The 13,471-nt window shown below is 38.1% G+C and overlaps 1 protein-coding gene across 2 annotated transcripts in view; it reads left to right on the top strand.

The window, feature by feature from the left end:
- ERICH1 (glutamate rich 1) overlaps positions 1-13,471 on the top strand; it is a 66,496-nt gene that overhangs the window by 43,742 nt on the left and 9,283 nt on the right. The gene's annotated exons all lie outside the window — the stretch shown is intronic.

Genomic DNA, 13,471 nt, shown 5'->3' with positions numbered 1-13,471 from the left:
CCATTGTGATTATATATCTGTTAGTTCAAATGTATTTACAAGGTTTTTATATTCCCCCCCTTTTTATACCTTTTCTTTTAATGGCAGTAATTTTGTACACTTTAACTTGCTTGCAGTGAAGTGCTTAACTTAAAGCCAAGTGGAAACCCTGAATTATTTTGAGCTGTTTGCAGCCTATTCTCTGGTGATCTTCTGCCAACTTTTTGTGTCACCATACTTGTTAGTACAGTGGAAGTTCTCTCTGCCAGCTACAGTGTAATTTAATGGCAGAAGTGAATCTTGTGTGAAGTCCTAATTAGCATGTATCTCCTTGTGGGGGGTGAGTGAGTAATAAAATACCAGCTGTAGTCTCCCTTCATGCTGCCCAACCAGAGAAGTGACCAACACCACCACAGAGCCAGGCATCTGCTGTCTCCATCCAGAGGGGCCCCATTGCCAGTCCTGCTCTCCTAGGTCAGTGCTCTGGCCCTTCTCTTCAGAGAACCTAAAGCCATTCCTGAGATTTATTGATCATTTCACCTGCTGCGGGATTTCTGTGAGCACTTTAGTATTCCAGAATGAAAAACGTCCTGTAAACACACTGGTTACAAAAGTCAAAATCCCAGGTTTTTGAGAAGACAGAAACCTGTACTGTGTGGCCTCTTGTCCCACTTGATGAAAGATGACTTTTATGAAGGGATCAGGAGTGGAACTGAACAACCATTCCTTGTGATTTCAAACCCAGCATTCCAGTGAAACTTTAAGAATCTTGAATTAGCTAATAAGATGTACAGGTACTTGTAACCTTACTACAGACTTCTTGGACTTTCTTTTTGGTTTAAGTAAGTGGATTTGGATCAGATCTGTCCTGCTTTCTTTTTGTTTTTCACTGGTATATAAGAAAATGTTCCACTTTTTCATCATTTATTTTGCATATCCTTTGGAAAAAATCAAAACAGCTGAGCTGGGCATAAACCTCTTGATTTTTAGGATTTGTACAGAACATAGTGGATTGGTTTTGGTAAATGTGGTTTGGTTGGGTTTTGATTTTAGAACAACACTTTTTCATACAGTAAATAGCCATCCAGGAGTCTTTATGAAACATAAATATTACTTTTCAAGGAGGCAGTTTTAGTGACCTGTCCTGCACAGAAGATACTCAGGTTGATACACATGCAATAACTTGTGCTGGATGTATAGCATGTGATACAGCCATGAGAGAAATAGTAGTATAGTGTAAAAGCTGTTGGATAGTTTCCACAGATAGGAACAGTAGCAATCATGTAATATATATATTTCTTACAGAAGCAAACAGATCTCTTTAAATTTGTTACCTGCTTAACTAGCCTGCATTGTCTATTCAGCTGTAAAAATGTGTGTGTTTTCAAGGTGGAAAAGGCCAAATGAAGCTATAGTCTGTGACTCCAGCAGAACATTTGCATTTACAATGAGATTTTTTTTTCACCTTGTGTTTGGTAATTAATTAAAATTAGGGAAACTGTACCTGCTTAAGGAAATTGAAAAACTATTCTTGGGCCCATGTTTCTTGCATCTAAATCCAGAATCTTTATCTATCTGACTTCCAATACTGGGGGCACAGTTGTGCTTGAATCCTACAAGAAGTCTCTTACTTGTCCTGTACAAGTAAAATGAAGAAATTTTTATTTTACATTTTGTTGTTTGAATAAAATTATGTGTGATGCATATAATCAGGCTCTGAATATAAAAAGGCAATATTCCCCTAGTGTCAGAAAATTTTCTGTGATGTAGTAGCTGTTTTGGGGAAAAGTGAAATATGACAGTCACTTAAGAGTTGGACTTGATGATCCTTGTGGATCCCTTCCAAGTCAGGGGATTCTGTGATTCTGTGATATCATTTAGCCAGAGAGGGACTTCCCAGACCCAGATTTATTCCTCTTCTCATGCATTTCTTACCTGCTGCTTGGTATTTCATTCAGGAAGAACATCCTCCCTAAAAGTCAACATATATGGTTAAAGTTAGATGCTTCTGGCAGGGTAAGCTCTCTTTGGGAGAACCTTTTTATTCCTACCCCAAAGGAGTGGCATTTTACACTAACAAGGACATTTACTTGCATCACAACTGAATTAATAGTAGTACATATCAGCCAGCTGATGAAAGCAAGTAATGAACATCTAAGTACATCAAAGACAAGGAATATATGCATATCCATAGCATATTGTGGGTAGTCTGTGATTGACAGCTATTGATGCCTAATGTTCAATGATGTTGGAAAGAAAAATTAAACCAATTTTGTAGAGGTGGTAGGCAGTGTACCAAGTAAAGATGAAAAGCATTCACGTCACACTAATCTGGATTGGGGGTACAGTCTGTGATGGAAAAAACTGTGTTCTGCAAGCAGATGAAAGATTTTAAAATTTGTATGAAATACAAGTCAAGTGGAGGCAGATGAACACATTTTCCTTTATCATATCACAGTTATTTCACAGATCATGTCAGATAACTGAAGAAGAGTAACAATGTCTCTCTTATTTTCAAGGGATGATACTATTCTTCAATGAGCTGCAGAGCAACTCTTATTTTTCAACAACTTAAAAGAGAACTAAAAATAACTTGACACTTTACTAAGCTGAATAGACAAGTTGTTGTGCTCCGGTTGCCATTTAAAGTTTTATTTTTTACTTTTGGGAAGCAGTGCAAGAAATCCTGAAAGTGATAGAGAGTGATCCATATTATCCTGGTAACATTCTACTGTGCCCAGAAATAGGTGGTTTAATAATGTAAAGATGGTGTACAATGGATTCAATATCTAGGAAAGTAGAATATGCATACTATGTGATCTCTTGTTGACAATATGTGACAAAATTGTTTCAGTCACCTTGCAAACATTTATTTTTGTAATGGATGCTTTCATCATCTGGGTTTTGTGGGTTTTTTAAAAATGTATATTATGAATAATCAGATGTTTATGTCATAAATATTTTAGTCTTTGAAAATCTGTAGCTGCTTAGTACAGAAATCAGGATGGAGCCTTTAGGAGATGAGGAGAGACCCACTGAGAAAGAATAACTTCATAGAATGTGAGCAACACACAGGTGTAGAGGAATGATGGCCAAGGAATAAACCCTCAGTACAGCAGAGACCAGAAGTCTGCTGAGAACAGTGGGAACCCAGGCTTCAGAGGGACATTCCCTAGAGACCCAGAGAGCACTCTGCAGACTGTTCTGCAGCTCTGGTATCTGGTGTGCTGAACTGAGAACAAGCCTAAGAAAAGAGGATTGATTTACAAGGATGCAGTGGGCAAGGTGGAGATAAGGTTATGTATGTATAGTTTTGTTTCAACTTTCCTTATTTTGAGTTTTCTCCACCCCCTGAAAAGAAATCAGCTGTTTTAGTGTCTGTTCCAATAAAACCTAGCTTTCCTATTACAAAGTTGGTTTAAAATATTCAGTATGGAAAAAAGAGTTGAAGCAGGTTTGTTCGTGACATGCAGTCAAGAGCAAACCTGCATATCAGGGAGGACTGTGGCACCAGGTTCATGTCTATTACAGACTGACAAATTACAGCTGTTCTGGATTTTTTCCCTCTGGTGTCACTCCTTTTTCCAGCATACCTGCCTGCATGTTTATATGTATGATTATTTCAACATAGATCACTATTACTTATTGCTTCAATCTACAATGAATTTAGAATGTGATTAATTAATGTAAACTTAATCCTTGTCCTAAAACATCCCTGTTTTTACAAAGCTGCTTGGAAACTGTGTAAGTAAATTTAATTCAAATCTAGTTTAGGATCCAAAGATAAATGATGAGGGAAATAGTTAAAAATAAAACATGTGGAAGTTTTGCATTCTTTCAGACTTTACTTTTCCAGAGTGTTTTGAAATAGGGTTTACTGGAAGAACCATGTAATAAATTGCAGTTGTGGCAGCTCTTTCATGTACAGGGTTAAATATAATTGTTTATTAGGTGCTTTGTAAAAAGTTAAGAAATACTAGAAAATATTGCAAAAAATAGAATTGAGGTGTAAACTGAAATATTGAGGTGATAACTGACATAAGTTGGGGGGTTGCTGCTGAGTATCTTCATTTTGCTGGGTCAGTGTCTGTGTACTTTTATGTAGCTCTTCTGTGCTAAAGATTGTACTTTAGTTTACATCTGCTCTTAGATGTTCTTCTATCTCAGGAGAAAACTACATTTCTGTTTTCCAGTAGATAAGCTGTTTTTCCAGTATTTCCCATTTTCCAGTCTATGTTCCTATACTCTTAATAGCATCTAAACATTTTGTGCTGTTTTAGCTGGTATATTTGGAAAGAACATTTTAAATGCTGCACAGGATTTTAAAATTGCAATGTTTCTTATAATTTCTGGTGTTATTCTGAGCAAAGGGAGAGCTTTGGATATTTAAATTAACCATTGGTTGAAAACCACCTCTGGGAAAAAAGGCTTTGAAGAAAACTCTGAACATGTGTTTTTGCCCTGAAAATTAAAAGAAAGAACAAATATTTAAAATAGAAATGTGACATCAGGTGTTTAAAATGTTTCCAGTTTTTTTAATATAAATGTTACAAATCTCCCCCTCCCATTCATAGAGGTGATATCTGTTCTAATACAGAGATGTAATCTTATTTAGCCAAAGACTAAGAGGATTTCTCTATTTAGTAGCAATTAGTCTTTGTGGCTGAGCATTTCTGATTTACTAGCCTTCAAAGCAGTTACTGGTTGTCATTGAATCTCTCTTTTTTCTTGTATGTGAGTATGCTCAGCTTTGTGATTTTACTCTATTTTCCTCACTGAGTCAACATAATTCTTGGTGGTTTTGGGGACCACAACTGAGCCCATTTGGGAAGTGCTGTATATGCCTCTAAATAATGGTGACTGAGTCTGATTGTTTGCACATCACCCCAAAATCCCAAAATGACTGAAGATAGAGAGTTTGAAAAGGATCACTAAAAGATCAAAATATTTGCTTTTGTTTAAAAATTCTGTCAATGAATGGTACAGAATTTGTATCAGGAAAAATACTTCTATCTGAGAAATATTGGGAGCTTCGTCAAGTATACCTTTCTCTATCTATAAAGTGACAGAAGGCCCAAAACATTACTGCTAAAATTAATTTTGCATTAAAATAGTTTCATATATCTCCTGGATGCCTTAGATCAGTGTGTGTGTGTACTGAGTGTACATACCAAAAAGCAAAGCAAGCTTAGACCCTATTTCATCATGTATCCAGCTGGGATTGGGAACGCTCACTGCTGAAAGATCAGAGAAGCACAATAGTGGGAGCACAATAGCAGAGAGCACAATAATGGGATCTTCAGTTTCTCCCTTAGTGTCTCATCAGAATCTTGTGAAAAGTTTCAGATTTTAGACACAGTAAATAAAATAACCAAGACATTGGTTAGTGGAGCTGTGAGAGGAAATGACACCCTTGACTTTATCCTGTGTAGACTTTGGTTCACAAGAGGCACATCACAACAGGAACCATTGGGTTCAGCATGCTGGAAAAACAACAGGAAACAAGCAGCAATCCACAACAATTCAAGAAGAAAGACTACACAAAAATAAAGATACTTACTAAAAGGAACCCTAAAAAGGTCAGCTAAGAGAAGGAAGTTGTACCAGGTGGTATGGAAGCTACTTAAGGACACCATATGTGATATTCAAGGCCAGCGCCCACCACCTGTCATGACAGGCTTGAGAAAAAGCAAGAGAAAGACAGCAGAGCCAGACAACAGAGTAAAGGAAGCTGTTAGAAAGTAGTAGGTGTCTTTTTAAAAACTGAATTCACACCCAGATGATGTATTAAACATATTTAAATGTAAGAATGTGGTGAAACAGGCGAAGGAGTTTTTGAGCAAATGCTATATAGAATTAAAACTAAATAGGTCTTAGTTTTGAGGCACCAGGAGCAATGTGTCTGCCACTCTTTTGAACCAGTGATCTTGGTATAGAATGAGTATTTAGAGAGGCCTGTTTCAAAGAAGTTAAATAAATCTTTTGCATTGATGTTAGCTGTGGAAAAAATACTATGGAGAATCCCATTATGCAGCATTTCTTCTTGGCTTTTCTGAAAGGATATGTGAAATTGAAGTTATTTAATGGTCATGCAACAAAACAAATTTATAAAATAAAATCACAGGTATCAAATTTTATTCACCTAAACTTTCTAAAAGAATTTAAGGGAAAAAATTGCCCATATTACTGACAATGATGCGTAGCTACATGCTTTTCAAATTGCCTTGTGGTCAGACTTTGAGGTCAGATAGTGTGAAGCTAGTTTTTTAACACAGTTCTTAAATCATCCAGGGAACTGCAAGCCTGTTATCCTGTTGGTTTTTTAGGCAGTTCAGCACAAATTATGATGCAAAATAATATTTGTGGATGTTTGATAACCTGTGATCTGAATGGGACAGATAAACAGAAGGTTTGTGAGGAGGAAGTATGCAAACATTTTGAAGACATAGGAAATATATGGATAAGGATCATGCTACAGATGATGTGGTTTCCTTGAGTTTCCACCAAGCTTTTGATAAAGGCCCTCTCCAAAGGTGGCACATAGACATAACATGAAAGATGAAGCCTCAGAATAGATAAGTAGATGAAGAGAATGCAGCAGTTCTCAAAACAGAGGCTTGTGTTCCATAGATGGTCAGGTAAGAAGAATGAATTGATATCGGAAGGTTTCCTGATGGCTACATGGATATCGACTGCACCAAAGGCTAGAGTTGGGTGCAGTGTAATCCCAGATTGAGTGATTTGTCAAAAATGACAGATGAAACACATCTTAGACAGTTGTCAAGTGATGTACTTCAGAAAAAATAACCAGTCAAAATTCACCTGCAAAATGGTGAGCTCAGAACTGACTGTTACCAAGCAGGAGTAACATATAACAACACAATGAATAACCATGAAAACAACATTTTAGCACTCAGCAGCAATCAAAAAGCAAAATTATGGCAATTATTAGGGTAAAAAGTGCAAAAGAACAGCCATTATTGTACCTCTGTGTAAGTCCAGAGTTCATATTTTCTTGAATGCAGTGTATGTAGTGTTGGTACAGGATACAGAAGTAGGTAGTTGTTTGATGTGACCAAGTACGGTTTGTCCTATGGCAGGAATTTGATTTAACTTATGAATAAGAGAAATTTATCTGTATATACAGTCAGGTTAACATTTATGATTGAAGACTTACACAGAAAGTGGTATCTGCCTTTAGCTGATTATTGTCATTAGCATTAATAGGATTTGCTTAAAATCCAGGAGGTAATACTCCTTTGTGGTAGGCAGCATTTATGCAACATTTGCCAGTTTTATGTGAATTCTTGATTTGTCAACGCACAAACATAGTATGAATGAAAAAATAGAAGACAGTCCCTATCCTAAACAGCTTCCAGTCTTTTGCAGTTTTCTACAACAAGTGTTGCACATTAATAGAAGTTCTAAAATTTTTAAATGGGTTTTCTTTCTCTGAGTTCAAATTATTTGAAGCAGTTTCCCCAAAAAGAGTGAAAAAATAGTAACATCATTTTGTGTCCCTGAGATCTTTCCAGTATTGCTGATATTCTAATGAGCCATTCCATTTTATTGCATTCACCAGGCACAGCTTTTCACCCTTGGTCAAATTGCAGCTACAAATATCTTAATTGGCACTAAAAATAACATTCTGGTTTTGCCTTACAATATCCTAAACCAAAATTAACTCCTCTGCTTTGACTGCATGGTACACCATGGAAGATTCATCCAGTGTCAAGGAGAAGTAAAGAGCTTAAACTGGATGAAAAACCAGAAGGGCATACGTCCTGTTTCATCTGAAAAAAGAAACCAACCCAAAGCCAAAAAACCAAAACTCAACAGAATTACAGAATTACCATGAATTACCATGAGCAGCATCCACACAGCCAACTGTGGGACTTGAGCAGGAGAGCCAGCTGCCTTACTTGAGTAATGATGAGCACATTATATAGATTCCTAAAGCTGAGTGGATATTCTTTGACTGTGTTTTCCTCAGCATGCTTTACAATTTTTTCTCTCTTTTTCTTTGCCTTGTTCTAAAAGTTTGTTCTTATAATATTCAGGGACCTGATTTTAAAATACCCATAGCATTCAAAAGTCCTAGCTTATTCTCATAGCCAAACTTTATTTTGCATATTGTGGAACTTCATATCCTTTAGACTTGCAGACAACTAAATAATCAGCCTCCCATTTTTCACTGTCTTATAGGATGCTGTCTCACAATGTTTCCATCTGTCATTGTCTGAAGGAACTGAAATAGTAAAGATAAACTCGAGGAAGCTTATATTTTCCATCATGGAGTTGCCAGCAGTGTGTTCATGCTGATGGTTAGTCTGGTCAGGAGGAAGTCAGCTGTTGCTCTTAGCTTGTGTTAAGCTTTGTATTTCATCTCATTGTGCTGCTCTGATGATGAATACAGAGTAACTTCCTAATATAATAGAACTCAATAAAAGTTAGCTTATTGGGTGTCTTCCTATCAATATTTTTTCAATATTTTTCATTGTTTTCTGTTTTTCTTTGAAGATAGAAACTGGCTGCACTGACTTTTCATTATCACAGTTCGGTAAGCTGTATGTATAAACAGAGTCCTCTTATTTCATTTAAAGTCTACTTTTTTATGTATTTGTACCTCTGTTCTGTTATAGAAGCATGAGTTTGCATGGAGAAAACATTTAAATCTTTCAGACAAGATAAGATAGGCTGTTAGAAAATTACTTTTTCTTTTAGTGCTAACTTAAATTCTGAGGCTTCTCATCTCTACTTCCATATCATACTGTCAGTCAGGGTAGTGTGACTGTGCACCTGCATGGTAAACTGCATCCAAAAAGAAATCTATGCCAAAAAAAAGAACTCTGAACAGTTCTTGGGGAAGGGGTTCTTACTAAGGCTGACAGAAATGCCTATGAAATTGTTACTGGAAAATGTATATAGGCATTCCATCTGGAAGACACTCTGCTCAGTCTGAAGGAGCACCAAGTGCAGACTAAACAGGTTAGAGTCAATTGCTCCTGGATAATTGGATTATGTGATCAATTAAGCAACTCGTGGAGCAGAGGTAGGTCTTAGGAGTAAGAGAGGTGAGAGACCAATATGGAACAGGAGAAAAATCATCAGCTCTTGTGGAATTAGAGCAAGCTGTAGCTATAGTTGTGGCTAGAGTTAGTGTGGTTCAAAAGCTATTCCTATCATTGTTGCTTAAGTACTTACTCAACATGCTGAGATTGCTTTCATAGTGTATATTCCCTGCATTTTTTTAGAATTGCTTAGCTTTGACATAACAAATCTTTTCTGTCAGTGGGAAAAATTATTAGAACCAAATTTGTATCTATTGGAATTTTATCAGGCCTCCCATACTGGCTTGAAATGTAGAGATAAGTTCAAAAGTTGGGTCTTGTTTGGGGCTTTTTATAAAACAGTGGATTTTGTTAATTAGTAAAAATCATCTGATGAGCAGACTCATGTTAAGAAACACCCTCCTGTGTACCAATATTTCCTGTAAAAGAGACTGATTCTTCTCCGGTGTTGCAAGCATCTAGTCAGAGCTCATCATCTCGATTTCCTTTGTGGTTAATGGAAGAGGGGAGAGAGATGATGTCCTACAGATTGCATTTCCATCCCTGCTGGTTTAGGATGGGATAAACTGCTTTCTGAAGAAGAAAGTGTCTTTTGGGTTATCAAAGGGAGCACAGGTCTAAGTATGCACTAAGTATTTTCAGGCAGCTAAAGCTGTGGGAGGCGAATCCCACTGAATATGTCATTTGTTAAGGTCATTGTGTGGGCTGTGACATAAACTTTATGGTGTATGTTTCTTGTATAGCTTTCATTTATATTTTAGCATGGCTGTTGTAATCAGGTAGCCTTGCTGGCTATATGAACAAGCAGTTCTCTTGGCTCCTCTGCATGCCACGTGCATGGGAAATCTACAGCAAACTGTACCATTAGTGGGAAAAAAAAAAGTTTTACTTTCTTCTATTAGCTTGTGAAACAGCTCAGTTGTCATCCTGTTTCATATGAGGAGGCAGAAATTAAGTCTATTATTTTACTCTTTCAAGTTAAATCATACAAATCTTCTTGGAGTTTCTTTCTCTGCTAACTTCTGTGAGTGTCCTCCTTTTGCCTGCCAAAACCTTACTGTTCTGGAATTATGCTAAGAAACACAGCTTGAACAGTACAATAGGTTTATATAATAGCTTTGGAATATTTTTCCTGTTATTTTCCATCTCTTTTCTTATGTATGCAAACAAGGTATTAGCTGTTGTGATCACTGATACCAACTGAGCAAATGTTTTCATTGAGCTTTCCATGCTGATGTACAGGTATGGCTTTTGTTTTTCCTGAGCTGATAACAGCTCACTTTACCCCAGCATCGAGCTTTTGTGTGCATTGCTTTGCATTCATAAGCATCTAATTGTATTTGTTCCTGATGTTGAATCACTGGTAACTCCCACACATGGAACAGTAGATACTACACAGATACTAGAATACAGGGCAAAGAATAACCAAAACTGCTAAAGGACTGCCATTCTAGCTCCTCAAGAGAACTAGGCAGAGTCTTGTATTTGTCTCCTGAGTTGGAGGAAAGTCAGCAGAGTTCTGGCTTCCTTTCAGCCAGGCATTTATCTTAATACCTACACATGAGAATACTATATTCATTCTGCCTTTTGACAGCTTCACTGTAGTCTCTTCAGACCTTCTGCTGTCCTGAGCTACTTAGGATAAGGAAACTTCTGGATTTGACTCAAAACATTGGCTATCTTAAGCCCCACCCTGGCTTCTGCCTTGTTTTTTTCCAAGTGATCTCAAACTAAGGAAGGGTGCTTGGCTACACACCATGCTATGGTTTCACTGAGATTTGGGGGTCTCAGGTGCTTAGAGAACAAGTTAGGCCACTTTGCTGAGAACATAGATTAAAGTAGTGTTATTAGCAAACAGTGCTGTTCAGGTCAACAGAGGGCTGAGAAATTTTGCAAAATCAATGTGTGTATATATATATATATATATATATTTGCAGTGAAATTCACCTATTTTAAATGAAATACTTCCATGAAAATCCAAATTAGATCTTAAGATGAAACATGATGTTTTGTTTATAGCATCTTTCACCATTCATATCTGCCTTAGTTCTGATATTTTATGCCTTCAGGATGACACAGACGTTATTTTTCCCACATCCCATATGTCCAAATCACATATAAAGATATTTAGCTCAAATACCATGGGTGCGAAACATTCCACACTGTGGGTCCAGGGTGATGTTTGGCATGTCTTTAATGTGCTGTGGTGTTCAATTACAATACAGCAAATTTATTTTTATGCAGCCTTCTTCATTGAAAGTATGGAAAACTGCTTTGCAGTGAGTCATCTGACAGCTAAAGAACTAAAAGTCTGAAGTGATATTTAAAGAGAAAGTGGCTCAGAGATGACAGAGTTCAAGACAGAAAAAGAAACAGAAATTAAAGAGAGGGCCTCCAACCATGGAGAAAATAGCGACAAAGACTGGTTAGGGGGAGGAGTGATGAGAAAGCCAAACATGCTGAGAATATCTGAGACACTTCAGGAGATTATGCATATCATTCTGAAACAAGCATTAGGCTTCAGAGGTCTCTCCTGTATCACACCAGCCTTAGCCAAGCAAGGTTGCTTTGACCCTAAGAGAATGGTGTAAATCCAGATAAATAACAGTAGTAGTCTTAGGGCATTGTAAGGAACTTAGAAGCATGCAGGTAGGGGTTGAGGGAAGGATTAATGTCTTAACTTTCTAGAGCAAAACTTCAGAATATGGTGTTTTCACCTTGGCTGAATGCCATGCACCCACCAATGCCATTCTGTTACTGTCCTCAGCTGGACAGGAGATAGAAGATATTACTAAAGGTTCACAAGATAAGGGCAGGGAGAGATCATTCAGTGATTACTGTCATGGGCAAAACAGACTCAGCTTGGGGAAACTAATTGAATTTATTACCAATAAAAATTAGACCAGGATAGGAAAAAGTAAAATCTAATCTTAAAAGCACCTTTCTGTTCTCCCCCCAGTCTTCCCAGGCTTAACTTTATTCCCAGTTCTCTACCTCCTCCCCACCAGCAGCACAGGGAGATGGGGAATGTGGGTTTCAGGCTTTTCATCTCCTCAGGGAAAGGAGTCCTTCTCCTTCTCTGGCATGGGGTCCAGCCTATGGGGGACACTCCTCCAGCATGAGTCCTTCCCATGGACTGCAGCTCTTCATGAACTGCTCCAGCATTAGTCCTTTCCCACAGCATGCAGTCCTTCAGGCATGGTTTGGGTCCTCTGTGGGGTCACAAGTCCTGCCAGCAAACCTGCTCCAGTGTGGGCTCCTATCACCACAGGACCACAGATCCTGCCAGGAGCCTGCTCCAGCGTGGCTTCCAGTGAGGTCACAGCCTCCCTCAGGCTTGCACTTGCTCAAGTGAGGGTCCTCAACAAGAGGATCTCTGCTCCACCATGAACCTCCATGGGCTGCAGGGGCACAGCTGCTTCACCGTGATCTTCACCACAGACTGCAGGGGAATCTGCTCTGGCATCTGGAGCATCCTTCTCCACTGACCTTGGTGTCTGCAGAGTCGTTTGACTCACATATTCTCACTCTGCTCTTCTCTAGTTGTAATTGCATCTGCACAATAACTTTTTCCCCTTCTTTAACTATGTGTTACATATATATATATGTATATATATATGGATAACTGTGTTACCCCAGAGGCATTACTGCCATCACTGATGACTCAGCCTTGGCCAGCAGCAGGTCCATCTTGGAGCTTGCTGACATTGGCTCTGCTGGACATAGGAGAAGCTTCTAGCAATTCTTCACTGCAGTCATCACTGTAGGCCCTGTGACCAAAATCTTGGCATGCAAACTCAATACATAAAAGAAAACTGGAATTCTGCAATCCATGTTGTTTAAATGTGTGGGGATTTTGTTAGATCATGAATGAGGGAAGTCCAGTAGTTAGTTAGCAATTATTATAGACATGAATATGGACTTCAGCAGCAGTGCACTCAGAGGCAGGATAGTTTTTTGCTTCTGGCCAAATCTTCCTTGGCTAGTGCTAGAGGGGCTAATTGATGGAAGTGAGTGTGTGGGAGGAAAAATCAGTTCAGGGTCAGAGATTACTTTAAAACCTGGGCTTTGTATATAGGGTTAAGATCTGAGTAAAGAAGCCAAAAGCTGTCTTGAAGAGCAAGAGGGACTTATTTCCTGTGACATCTGAGGCTTTTGAAGAATTAGGTAGTAAGGAAATTATAATGTAGCAAGGGAACAACAGAACCAAGGCAGGCTATTAAAGAAATTAGAGATTACTGCCAAGGTCACTGTTGCCTTGCATGCTTTTCCTATAAAGATGACGTCCAAAACTGAGCTAGCAGTAAGATATCCCAAAGGAGGAGAATGTTTAAGGAGGAGAAAAGAGATGAGTCAGAAACGTATGTCTGGTGTTTTTAGAGCACAGCACAGCACTGTCATGAATGGATATCATCAATATA

The sequence above is a fragment of the Molothrus aeneus genome, chromosome 3 (assembly GCF_037042795.1).
Source record: "Molothrus aeneus isolate 106 chromosome 3, BPBGC_Maene_1.0, whole genome shotgun sequence".
Classification (NCBI taxonomy): Eukaryota; Metazoa; Chordata; class Aves; order Passeriformes; family Icteridae; genus Molothrus; species Molothrus aeneus.
This window is presented reverse-complemented; position numbering and strand designations above follow the sequence as displayed.